This window comes from Onthophagus taurus, chromosome 6 (assembly GCF_036711975.1).
Source record: "Onthophagus taurus isolate NC chromosome 6, IU_Otau_3.0, whole genome shotgun sequence".
NCBI lineage: Eukaryota > Metazoa > Arthropoda > Insecta > Coleoptera > Scarabaeidae > Onthophagus > Onthophagus taurus.
Window position 1 is genome coordinate 7,547,799 of NC_091971.1, and position 13,830 is coordinate 7,561,628.

A 13,830-nucleotide genomic window follows, 5' to 3' on the forward strand; every position below is an offset into this window, starting at 1 on the left:
ATCGGGTCCCTAAAGCGTTGAGAGGTGGAGAAAACCTTCATTGTGTTTGTAGCGCATCATCTATATTCATTTATTAAGGAAAATCTGATTTTGGACCGTTCCTTTTGTCGCGCAGCTTTATAGTGAAAGCTCCGTCTTTTTAATCAGCAGAAAGGTTTTGGTTAATGGAAACCGAGAGACGTGCCCTAATTATAATCTCCTTGTATTTTGATGCGTTAAATCTGCATGTACTGGTCCAATGGTTGACATGCGTAATATTAATTGGGTAAGTGAGGGCGAATATAATCTCCACCCCTAATCACCTCACTCAATAGAAACTCTGAAATCCTCCGTTTAATTGTGTATGCAAAAAATACTAAAATCAATACGAATAACAATAAAAGTCGAATAACAATTCGAATACACGGTTTAACAGTTGTTGCAAACTCCACGCTTATCAATACGTAATATGTCACATTTTTTTTAAAGTGATGTTAGTTAACATACCGGCAAATAAAATTCTCATAACTCACGATGGTAGTGAAATGAACGATCGAGTCGATACGTATGTAACTTCATTAATTATTTAAAACTCGTACTGAAAATAATAAAACAAAATAATATGAAGGTTCTATCAGACATGCATTATCTAATGAAAGATTCATAGAAAAACGTTTGTTCTCGTCGATGGTCAGAAAAAAAGACGACGCTTGTCTGCGTCTGTTGAAAATTTTATGCCTAAGCGACCGAGAAAAAGAGAAACATGTTTACTGAGCGGATGTTACAATAAAATGTCGTTCTTTTTATCGGTCCTGACTGAGAGATAAGGTAAAGGACTGCTTGATTTGTCGCTACCTCTCTTCAACCTGAACGGTCCCCTTATTTTATTCTCGACTGATTGATTAGGTTAAATATAAATAGAATGCCAAGCCCACCTACGTTACTCAACAATCTTGAAACGATTTTAAAAGAATAAGATTTAATTTTTTCCTAATTCGTCTTCTTTGTATCCTTCCCATCCTGTCTAAGTATGGGGTAACGTGATTGATGCAGAACTTGACGCCCGCATAATTTTCTAATTGGTGTTGTAACTAATATCGTGTTACCAATTAGGATTATGTTTCAAGACTCAATCCCTGTTTTCCAACTCTACGTACCCTTTAAATCCTCGACGCATTATGTACTTCGATTGATTTTCGAAACTTTATAATAACTGAAAAATAATTAACTAAATTCATATTGATTCACTTTTATACAGTATTCGCGTCAACTTAAAGAAGATTATGCTCGTAGATTTTTTCGACCCATTTACGGTGTGAAAGGGAGTAACGCTGGTTTGTAAGCATTAAGTTAAAAGCAAAACACTCGCTGAAAGTACTGGCGCTGACGTTGGTTATAAGACGTGGTAAGCCATTATACTTATAGTAGGTACAGGATGTGACAAAAAAACTCCTGGCATATCGGGTTTTCTAGACCATTTCCTTTATTATAGCAAAGGATCGTTATGCGACGGAGCTTTAACCAAAAAGATACAAAACAAAATTTACCACATATTAATTATCTACTTTAAAAATAAGCAGACGATGATTTTTTAGTAAAAGATAAAGTTGAAATAATAACTTCATCACAAAATATTATTCGATGTGATCTCTAAACTAAGATTAAAAGCATCTCCGAGGAACGAAAACTCCGCGAGCCGAAGCAAACTTTTTACTTAACCGCAGCGGAAACGCTATGACTGGCAATAAATCTGAAATTTCGACAATAACCAAGTAAGAATTTTATTTTGATCGACGAATTTGAAACTTAATTATCTCAGAAAGTAAACTTTATACGGAAAATTATAATGTAGCTTAACTTAGGATTAAGGAAAAAATTTATTTTCCTGGGAGATACGGGTTTGACCCAGATACAAGAAGAAAGATTTTTATGGCACTCTTGGCCCTGTCATACACTACATCACATTGTCTCTGACGCAGTGAAAATGTTTATGATCTTGTTTTCCTTCGATGCTTTTACGTTGTGTATCCCTCACACGCGTAAACCTCTAAATCTTCGCCAATAAGTCTTTGCGTTTGACTTGCGTGGAGATATGCATTATGAATGTATACCCCTTTTATCGTTTCATCAAAGGATCTTCTGAAAGGGTTTTATCGACGAGCCTTTGTAGATGACAGTTAGATTTAATTTATCGGTTTGCTTTTGCCCCTTTCAATTCACACCTATTCAACCATCCCTCTCGCATTACAACCGACCCCAATCCGTTTCGCTAAGACGATATCGCTCTTTCTTCTCGCATTAATAAATTTCACTCGGTCTTCTTAAGTGTAAATGCGTGTAAACATTATTTTGTCGCACACGGCTTTCCGCGTGTTGTTTCAAACCATAATACTAAGCCCTTTATTCTATCCCGTTGTGTATAATATGAATATTCCATAAAGCAAACAGTGGTGGTGTTATGGGAACATGGTATCCCTCTAGGTATTTAGCGATGAAATTATAATGATGAGGAGATGTCTTAAGGTTTACAAAACGATATTCTAATGATTCCAAAATATTCTATGGTATATAAAACAATAAAAATGGATGAAATATATAATTTTAAAATATTTTACTGAGAGCTAAGTTTGAACAAGGGTGCATTTGAATAAAATTAATCGAACTCTATACACAAATAAGTACAGAAATGTTTAATTAGTTATTGTTTTTATGAATTGCCGGGAAATTCATTAAAACTCCATCATACCGATCCGCATAATTTCAAACACAATTGACCGGGAATTGTTTCAAAACTCGATTTCTAGTTTTTCACGAATTTTTGTTTACAATTGAATCAGCAAACTACATACATATATGGAGCACGTATAAATATTGGAAGGTAAAACTACCAAATGTACAACAAAGTATATGTTAGGTAATTAAATTAAAAAGTATGAAATTTTAATTTAACATTTTTAATTAACGATCGCTAAAAAGTGGAGGTAAACAGCACGTGTGGGCTCATTAAATAAAAGATATTGGGATTTAGCCAAATGCATTGCTTCACAATTAATATTAATTTGCAGAGCTGGTGTTTAAGTGTGCTTCGGTAATTAAATCGACAATGGAAAGGTCAATGAAGCGTCGCTTGAATGGAGGGTGTGTACAAGTTCATTAATAAATGTAGACGTCTTGTGAAAATTTGCTTCATGTTCTCCGCTTCTTTAAGTGCCTCAAATAAAAAGCAATAATTAAATGAACGTGTAGGAACCGTCCATTACCGGATTATTATTTAATATTAACAAAAGAAAATCACTGCCGCTTAATGGTTCTTAGAAACGACGTTCTACAAAATCACGGTATATAATTTGGGGTCGTAATGTGTGCTTAAACCCGGCTCTTGTCGTTTATGTTTACTATAACGTGCAATTACATTAAAAGTGAATTTCACGTGGGCGTAACTTGCCTATCTTCTTTCGCCGTTTATGAACGTTTTTAGTTACATTGTTGTATTTACTATCTTTTAAATTTTCTAAAGAAGTACCTATAAAATGAGAAAAGAGAAGGTTTTATGAGTAATTTTTAAAATTAAAAACATTTAAAAAAATTGAATTAGAACTAATACTAGCATTATCACTAAAACTAACACTAGCACATAGAACTAATATTAGACTACTAGTCTCTCAAGACGACTAAACCCGAATGTCTCTAGTTCTAGTTTTAGTTTAATAAAAGTGTATTAATTTTCTTGGATCTGTATATCTTTCGTTGAACTAAAGCTAGAACTAACATTTGCACCATCATTGGAACTAACACTAGATCTAGAACTAGAAACATTCGGGTTTAGCCGTGCGTCTCATAAGACGGCTAAAGCCGAATGATTCTAGTTCTAGGTCTAGTGTTAGTTCTAGTTTTAGACTAGCATTGTTATTATTTAGAACTAACACTATACGTAGAACTAGAATCATTCGGGTTTAGCCGCACGTCTCTAAAGACGGCTAAACCCGAATGATTCTAGTTCTAGGTATAGTGTTGGTTCTAGTTTTACACTTACACTTTCACTAGAGCTAACATTAGACCTAGAATTAGAAGCATTTGGGTTTAGCCGTACGTCTCTTAAGACGGCTAAACCCGAATGATTCTAGTTCTAGGTCTAGTGTTAGTTCTAGTTTTACTTCAAATAACAACTAATACTAGAACTAACACTTGTACTATCACTAGAACTAAGATTAGATCTAGAACTAGAAACATTTGAAAAACTAGAAACCAGAATGTTTCTATTTCTTGGTCTAGTGTTAGTTCTATTTTTAGTTCAATTAACACCGGTTGTGAAAGTCTTCGTATTTATATGTAAAATAGTTAATATGTTTGATCGTAGAATGTTTACACGACATTCATCGAATAGTACGTTTATAACAGGGGTAGTTCATACTTCAACAAAACAACGAGGTCACTTGACCCGATTGTTTTCGTTCACGGCCGGTTTCCGTACCGCCAGCATTCTCATTACGTGCCGGCTTTTACGAGAACAAATGTTTCGATCGTGTATGCTACAACACGTGCCATAAAAAGTCGCCGGCCGTATTCAATTTAGTTAGGGTTTTGCGTTGCCTGCGGCGTCAAACCAACACTCTTGCTCGGTTGTTTTATTCTGCGCGGCCTATGCATGACGTTTTCGCTCGGACCCGGACCGAATTAACTGGTACTGCGAGTCGACTAACAACGCGGGGAGGTACTAATTATGTTGTGAAATCGAAATGCGTGTTCCACAAAAATTTTTGGCGACATCGCTAAAGTACAAACACGGCCTGTTATGGATGCGCAAATTCGTTCGGATATTGCGGAACTATGCGCTTTTCCCGTTAATCGAACTGTTATCGGGTTTTTTAATGGGTTTGGTCATTGTCGATTACTCTCGACAAGAATAGAACGTTGATATTTACCACAAGAATGCACTCAAATTTTACCATTACTATTACTTGTATTTATACATCTTTCTTGATTCCATTTAATAAAAGAATTTAATTACAAATTCAATAGATTTTAGATGATAAGTTCCAAAAGTTCTATGTATTTACTAATGGCTAGGATATGACAGATTCATGTTTTCGAGGAGCACAACGACTGTTCCTGGGTTAACCCCAAAGCCAGAATGCGTTCTTACAAGTGCTCTTCCAGAACTTCAAACACTCTATTGGTTAGATTGAGTTGTGTTTACACCAACCTCATCTCTTTGAAATCTGAGTCACTTTGGATAATAGGGATGTGATCATTTTGTAAAACTTTCTAAATATTTACTTGTTTGAGGTGGAGAAATTTTCAGGCAATAATGCCCAACTCATTGGATTGGGTTGGGTTGGATGAACACCAATTTGTTGCAATCTCCGACTTGTGCAACTTTCCTTTAGGACCATTTTGAAACTCAATTCGTGTTTTCTAATATCCATCACAAAGACTACTTTTAAGAAGTACTCTTAGACTTAGTTTTACATTTTCTACAAATACAACATTGTATTTATTTAATTGAAGTGATGAGAAAGTATTTGAGAATGAATATGGTTGCAATAAGGTTCAGAGGAAATTAATTAATTAAAAGCTACTGACATACTCGTTTCCTATCGATGCTACTCTCTAGAGCTTCCTTTTAAATTCCTTAAGAGAACGATGTCAACGGGTCCAAGCGCTTTATTAAGTTATCTCGAATTGTACACAGTTCAATAATTAAATGACCTTTTATTGTATTCGGCCGAGTATTTATTTTCCGGTCCGTCGAAGCAAGACGGAAAGCGAAAGATATCGTACGGTAGCGAAGCTTGGAGTAATTTAATTCTTATTGCGGGCCGATATCGAGCTACAACTTCGAGAAAGGTTCCGCCCGAAGGATCTGGATATCGGGCAAGGACGAGGCGGTATCCTGATTAATTTAATAAGTGGATGTCCGTGCGTGCTAATAGTCTAGAATGACGCTGTTAGTTTCGATCCTTCAATAACGTCGGTTTATATGGAATTACTTAAAAGTCTTTGTCCGTTTAACTTGTTCGCCCACAATTCAGATATCCGGGACAAATTCATGGCACGTTTACGAATTTGAATAATGGACCCGGGAAACTTTTAGGGAAAATTGGCAAAAATTACGGCGACCGCCCAGTAATCCAAGACCTGTCGCAGTTAATACCCAATTTGGGGAGGAAAAAATACGGACTCTTCCGCGAAATTTAATCAGTTTGCTTGTATATTGTGTTTTCTAACATACACTCAAACACATTGGCGAAACAGTAAGAAGGTTATGAGCACCGTAAAAATGTGATAAACCTATATAAAACTCTATATATCATAAAGCACAGCTTTTAAAGATAACTGTACGTTTGTGAGACTAACAATTACGATCAAAGTCCGTTATATAGCTGCGTCGTAAACCCAAACGTTTTATTGTATTTGATATCAGTAAATTGCGTGTTCTCATTACTTATCGGAATCAAACCGTCATCTTTTATGTGCGTCGTGATTTAAATCTGTGTGTTTAGAAAACTACCCATAAAAAATAAATAATGTGCTTCGCTATGTTTAATGCTTACATTGTAGCTCTTCGTAAGTACATATTTTCTCATGCAAGTAACAAGGAAAAATATTAAACCGGGTGCATTTAGGATAAAATAGGGCAAGGAGTTGGAGTGCATTATATTTTAGTATAAAATTGTTTTGCATGTATTTTGGAGACTTTATTGTGACTACGCGCGCACTGCCGCAGGCGAAATGTGTATTTTTATTAAGAAGGAACGGCAAGATTTAAACTCAAACACGGTGGAAATGAAAATTGCGTATGAATTAGAATTTATATTTTTCCACCTGCCAAGGTGCGCTTTAATAAATATTTAAGGTTAATTTTTTTTTAATCTTCAATGTTACTAAAGAAGAATATTCGCGAATAGCTTTTAACGTAACTTTGTGATGTTTTATCTCAACATCTGTACATGCATTCCCACAATTCCGTGTAACACAACTCGACAACGGCTTCTATTGCCTTTCAACACGGCTTATAAGGTGCCGGGCATTTACATAATTGACCCAGTAGCATGGAACGGAACGGATGCAGCCGCATAATTTCGAATTCCACAGTTAATTAATTGGATGTCTAAAATATTGTTTCTGGGTTTTATCGGGAGTAGACTACATATCTTTTTTGGTACTAAATATACTGCATTACATATTTGTTTGAAATTGGTGGTTTCTTTTTTATCTTTTTGCTTGAAACTCAAAACGAGTAATAAAAATTCGAGTAATGAATTTTTAGTAATACAGTACGACTCAGTCGATAATCAACAATTGATGCATGCAATGGAACACGATCAAATTCAATCGTTTAGGCTTCAGTCATACGTAACCCGTCCCTATAACAAGAACGACAGTAGTAACAATCACGGTGTAATAGCGTAACATGAAGCAATTATTATAGGGGGATAAATTACATCTGGTCAAATTAATCATGCAGAACCCCCTATAAACCGAGCGGTTAGCGTTACTCAAGTTGACATTTTATGGGTGGTCCTTATGTCCAAAGGAAACCGCACGCAAATGTAACACCAGCACAAACCTTCGAATTAGAACCTATATTTTTTATATATTGTTGGATTATTATTATTGGATGTTGAGAATGAAATAAGGATAAAAAAATTGTTAAACCTGTTCATGACTAATGGAGCTAACGTCTTGGACGTGTACAATTTATTTCACATTTACAGGTGTATCGTCCCACTCCTACTATATGACCCTTGCCTTGACCGGAGAAGGAACGAATAAACCCCGAGGTAACCTCCGCCGAGTCATACTTATGTACGTTGTAGCTATGGGTTTTATTCGTTTTAGGGTCTCACTTAATATGCATACTCCCAGTCATGGAGATATCTTTTTGAGATACATATAATATAGTCGACAGGTCGCTATCAGATAGTTTATGACCTTGTCCGTGCCGTATGACCATTACCTTAGTCCCCCCTCGGCGTGTGCGTTTTTCATATTTATGCACCAACCAGTCGTATACGTATTGATAAACATAAACCATCCGGCTACAAGAAACATGTACGGTGACATTATGTCCGCGTGCTATTAGTTATAACAACTGCATTGGAAATATATTTTATGTCTATCATTAATTACAAGAAGAGACGAAATTATATAATTAATTTTGTTCGTTAAGTTTAAGCATGAAGCTTATACATTTATACGCAGTCAAGATAAGCCCGTTAAATATTACCACCAAGAGTATGAACTAAACCGCTAAGAGGCCGTCACAACTTCGCTAACGGCTTATTTCAACAACAGTAAAGGCAAGGTAAGTAACGGCGAACATCTAAAGAAAAGTTTACTGCGGAATTTTTATATTACGAACTCCCACTTTTGTCGATATTAACCTACCTGACGGGATAGAAGACAATATAACTCTTTTTTCTTTCCAAAATTTTTTAATCAAGAACTTTGTGGAGTCTTTTCCTTTAACGAAGACTCGTTACTGTACAAAATTAGAGCGTATATTAAAACATGCCGGCCCATTTTCCCGCACGGTTAGTTTCTTAACCCATTTGCAACATCCAGAAGAAATGATAAAGTGGTTCATATTACCAAACTTTTTTTTATTTACTATATGCAGGTGAATAAATTACGTTCGAGAAACATTCGGGTGTTTAGTTCTAGGTCTAATCTTAGTTCGAAAAATTCTTGCATATCTAAGGTTATGATGCAAATCTCATTGAACAGCACACTCTACGATAATTTAACCTAAACCAAAAATAGTAATTTCCATGATATAAGTCAAAAATGAATTGTAAACCTTATCAAATAATATAACTCTTGCGGAACAACCCAAACTGAAATTAAGCAGAAGAATTTAATATTCCGGGCATAATATTCGGAGAATGCGGAAGGGTAGAGCTGAAAAATTTACATCTGGAACCGTCGAAGCGAAATTTTAAGTTTCTCGCACGATCAAATGCCACCAATAGAACACGTTTTATTCTTAAGAAATCACGTTCGTAATGCATCTGTTATGGGTTACACGTTTGAATATTTCCATTTGCATAGATCGCGTGAATGGGACATTCTGTGAACTGCTGCACACAAAAGTTCATTGTATCGACCGCGGTGATAATGCCCATTATTATTTCGTATACAAAAGAACGATGACACTAACGTTTGGTGTCTGTTAAATGTGTGTAACGTACTTGTATAGAGTTAAATAGGTGTAAATTTTAGTACGTTTACGTTCATTAATCACGAGCGAGAAAGGTATTTTTAAAGTAAATTTGAGAGTAACAATTTATTATTTTTTATAAAATTGTAGCTAGTAAACAATCGATGTTATTCAAATCGGACTTGATATGGCATGTTATTCATTGGACACAAAAGTTCCATTAACAGATTAAATGACAAAGTTTGGTTTATATGGGCTACTAGTAATTGATTTGTGTCGTGCCAGCAGAATTTGTCACGCGTTATTACCATTCCACCAATTCAACGAGTTTACCTAATCTTCTATGCCCTTCGTTAATTTCGATATCGCATGAGAAACGAATTTAATTTTGCAATAGACTTTAAAGGTTTTTAGGAGCGTCCAATCACAAATTGTAACCTACATTTCCTCCAACACAGAAGTACAGAAATAGTTTGTCTTCTGAAACATTTTTTTTTTAAATAAATTGAAATGTGGATATAGAAATGTTCATAATTTTATAAAATATAAGATGAATGGAGCTTAAATCTGCCTCGTTCCTGTTAGTTTTTTTCCATCACGGGCTCGTTGAAAATTCTATCATGCCCCGGCGATGCTACGCGCCGGAATTTCGGAACGAAACCGGGCCTGAGAGGGCACTTTTTAAATTCAATTTCCTCCAGCGATAATATTATTCAAAATATTGCGCCGTCTCTTCCCTAAAATAACTAACAGATCTGCTAGATGGCATCTTTCCCCGGTTGCTGATGTCGCGCTAAGGTTCCACTACTCGCGAGAGCGGGAATTCCAGCTAAGTTCGCTAGGTTATTACCTGCGAATGCAAGTTGGTCTTCGAAGTTTTCTCGAAACCGGCTGACGTGCATAATCAAGTTTGTCAAAGGGCAACAGGGGAATCAAAAGTTCTTTTTGAATTGCTTCGTAATGGATAAGTTTTCCTGGTTAATAAGATCATTTATGAAAATCGGTCTTAGATGTAATACTTAAAAATCTTATTAATTCATTTCCACACCTAGGTGATTATTAATAACAAAACAGCACAAATGGAAGAATTGGCAATCAAAAGTTCGTTCAGAAAGAAGAGTGAGAAATCTTTTAAGTCTATTTAATATTTCTTTTTGACAACTTTTTATAAATTCGTTTAAATTATTCCATTATTAAGTTTGTTGATTATATTTATACAAGTTCTCGCCTAGATAGTAGTTAAAGTGAAGACAGCGGAGCAATGGTGATAACTCAATAAGCCACGTAGTTCAAGGTGGTAGCGAAGTCACAACTAGCTATGCGGTAGTTTTAATTTAATATTCGGTCACTTTAACTGTCCGGAAGGAAGCGCATGGGAAAGCAGCTTCCCGGGAAACAGTGTGTAGGCGGTGTCCTTTTAAGTCCCCGAACTAACCCAATTTCCCTAAGTGTAATGGTTCGTAATACTGGAAGAGCAATAGCATAAGGATAGTGGGGTCCGATGTGGTCATTATGGAAATACCGTCCATCAAGACCGTCATGACCATATTTCGCCGCCGCTGTTTCACACTTCGCAACTTCGTTAGCAAGTTCGTGTAGACAGTACGTTGCACTCGCTGTAAAGCGCTAAGTGGGATTATATTCTTAGAAACCACAACAGCCGGCACGCGTGTGAAAATTTTGTTTAACGCCTTCGAATGAACTGGGGCACGAACCAATAAGACGTGTGGTCTCCCTAATACACGCAGCTGAACTTACAAGCGTGTTAATTGAATATTTTATGAACGTACGAACTAAATATTTTATCGGTATCGCTCTAAATATGTTATTCCACGTCGTGCCTTTATGTGTTTGTAGTGTCTTAATTTTTTTGTCCTCTCCCGCTCAATTTAACTTTGTTGAGTTTTTTTCTAACTTTAGTAACTGTGTTTATGCAAGGCACAAATTGACGATGACGCGAACCTCTCGAGTACACCCCCCTAGGAAGCAACTCATATTCTTAGAGTTTTACGATCTGCGCGTTAGAGCCCGTACAAAAGAAGCGAGTTCTCTAAAAAATGACGATCCTCCCGAGATATCCCGTGGTGAAATGTTTATAGGTGTCCTTGCGTATAGCAGTACGAGGCTTCCAACTGAGCGAGGACCACAAAGCCACAATACTCGGTTTTATAAAGCAACATATATGTAGGGTATTCATAACTCGCGGCTACCTTTGAACGTATTAATTCAACTATTATTACCAATATATATGATCTATTATTGTATGATATAAGCATCAAGGAGAAATTTCCTTGTAGCTACGAGTTACGAGCGTTATTATCCCATTTAATATCTATTATTATTGATAAATGATGCTTATAAAATAGCAAAGGCGCAGGTGGTTTTAAAAGACGGACATGTAGAGAAGGAAGAATGCCTCTTGGTCATTACTATTGATTATGCATTCACGAGCAACCAGAAGAAAACTATCCCCCATTAATTATTCACGAAACAAAGGATTCTAAATTGGTCGTCCGGCGTTTTAAAATATACATCGTCCCCTAATGCGTTTTTAATGGGGGATTAGGGTAATCGGGCAATTTCCAAGGACAAGACCGCTAGCATACGCCTTGTGCGAGTTTTGTGCATTAATTTAATGTCTTCGCAGTCAGCGGTCCTTATCGATTCAAAAGCTCGCATCGGTGCTACGACGATCCAACCTGAACTGACAGTAATGCGACAGCTTAATGTACGTAAACGCAAAATTGAGGCGCGATACTTTGCATGCATCACCAGAACTGTTTTCCGTTCTGTCGAAAACAAATCTACCGTTACGTAGACATGCAAGAAATTTGTTTTCGTCACCGGCAAAATAACTTTATCATTATACAACTCTTAAACCGTGGTGAACATAAAACAGTTAATTTTCCTTATATGTACAACGAGTAATTTTAACGCGGCGTTCGACCTCTTCAGCAGCCACAATAAATGTTAAACACAGCCGCTCAGGGAGAAGATAATAACGGCGAAAACGAATATTCACGATCCCCATCAGGCCCTTACCGTGCACTTTTTGCGTAATTAAAAATATTTAACCCACAATCGACATGACAGGCTCGCGCGGTACAAAAAAATCGAGGATGCCCTCTTCGACTGGAGGCATAATTATTAGCTCGCCCTGTCTAGACGAAGTGCATCATTACCTTCTGACCGTCTGTACGTGGTACTTATAATTATGAAGAGAAAATAACTTTATTTATTACAAAGCAAATATGGGGAAAACGGGGAGGATGTGGGCATATATGTATTAACCAGGATTAGTGCACTGCTTTTTGCACAACATGTAATTATATTTTATTTATAAATCCTATTGTGGCCACATCAAGATTATAAATATGATACAACTATCTAGATACCTTTTTAAAACATATATATTGACTCGATGCTTTGTGTATCTAAGTTAAATAGACAAATATTTAAATTGATGAAGTCTCGGCTTTGATCTCTGACTGTATTCTCCCGAGACTGCATTCTGCACGTACTACAGTGTGTACGTGTTCGGACTGGGGTATATCTTGTGTTTATTTTCTACTACCAATATAGAGGGATTGCTTTTGCATGCGTTACATCTTGATAGTCGATCTTGTACAACGAAAGAAGATTGTATTTGAATTCTACAATAAGTCCATACTATAAATATAATTAATATTCACATTCAATGTTATGTAACTTCAATCTAACGTTTTACTTTGTAATAAAAAGAATAATCTCAAAGGTATGAGCAGTAAAAATTTCGAACGCAAAGAGACGTTAAATGTTGTAATTTAATAACGACCCTCCATCTGCACGATGGACAGAGTCGAATCGCATTATGTCCGTAGCTTTTGCCTACGGGCTCTTTCAATTAGGGTCAAATATTCCGTCGTGTTTCTTTTGAACCTCGCTTATCCGATCCTTCGCATAACGTAATTTGACGGCTGTATGCCCTAAAGCGAAACGCGCCAAATGATAGGATTGCTGGGATATTATTCCTCCCCCAGCTTCCCTCTTGTAATGCGTCGTCGGAACGCACAGTGCGAAAAAAATGCGGAAAGCTTTGTTCAATAACAATGAGGGTTCAAAAGGTTAATGGAAATGAAAAATAATACACACGTACGTGGTAGGATATTATTGAAAAAACGGCGAATTAAATATTGAGAAACGTAACGAAGAGCTCTAGGGTAGCATTTTACGCCGTGACATTTCTGCAAATGTACGAATTAATGTTTTAGAATGCCGCGTTGCGAATCGACGACCATCAGCGAGTATGTCTCTTATGGAGACGTCATTAAGTTTTCATTAGTACTGCGGCTGCGAACTGAACGGACGAACCAACGGCGGAATGGCACCCTTCGTTGGCTGTTGTAATTTAAGGGGAATTCGTTTTACGACTTACTAAAAAAATACTTTTAACGATCAACATACTTTCTTCTACTTAATAAATAAATTCATTTTAGAAACGAGCTGTAGTAATATAACTCGGTCGATGAGTAATAACTAAATTGTGTATACCTATAACTTATAAACTGTTGTATAAGTTGAGAAGAGATTATAAACTAGGTCATCTTCAAGATATTTGTGAATAGAATGCCGCCAAGTTGAAAAATGAGAAAATTACTCCCGAAGGAGGAAAGCCAGGCTTAAATTCGAGCAACCGGCATAAATTGAAT

General features: G+C 36.4%; 1 protein-coding gene across 1 annotated transcript in view; it reads left to right on the plus strand.

Annotated features, from left to right (window-relative positions):
• The first annotated feature begins 8,108 nt into the window (after window positions 1–8,108).
• The window catches only part of LOC111427779 (zinc metalloproteinase nas-7-like), a 57,804-nt gene continuing 52,082 nt past the window's right edge, over window positions 8,109–13,830 (plus strand). Inside the window, exon 1 of the mRNA XM_023063079.2 lies at window positions 8,109–8,287. The gene's annotated coding sequence lies outside the window, so the exon portion shown is untranslated. The remainder of the gene's footprint in view (window positions 8,288–13,830) is intronic.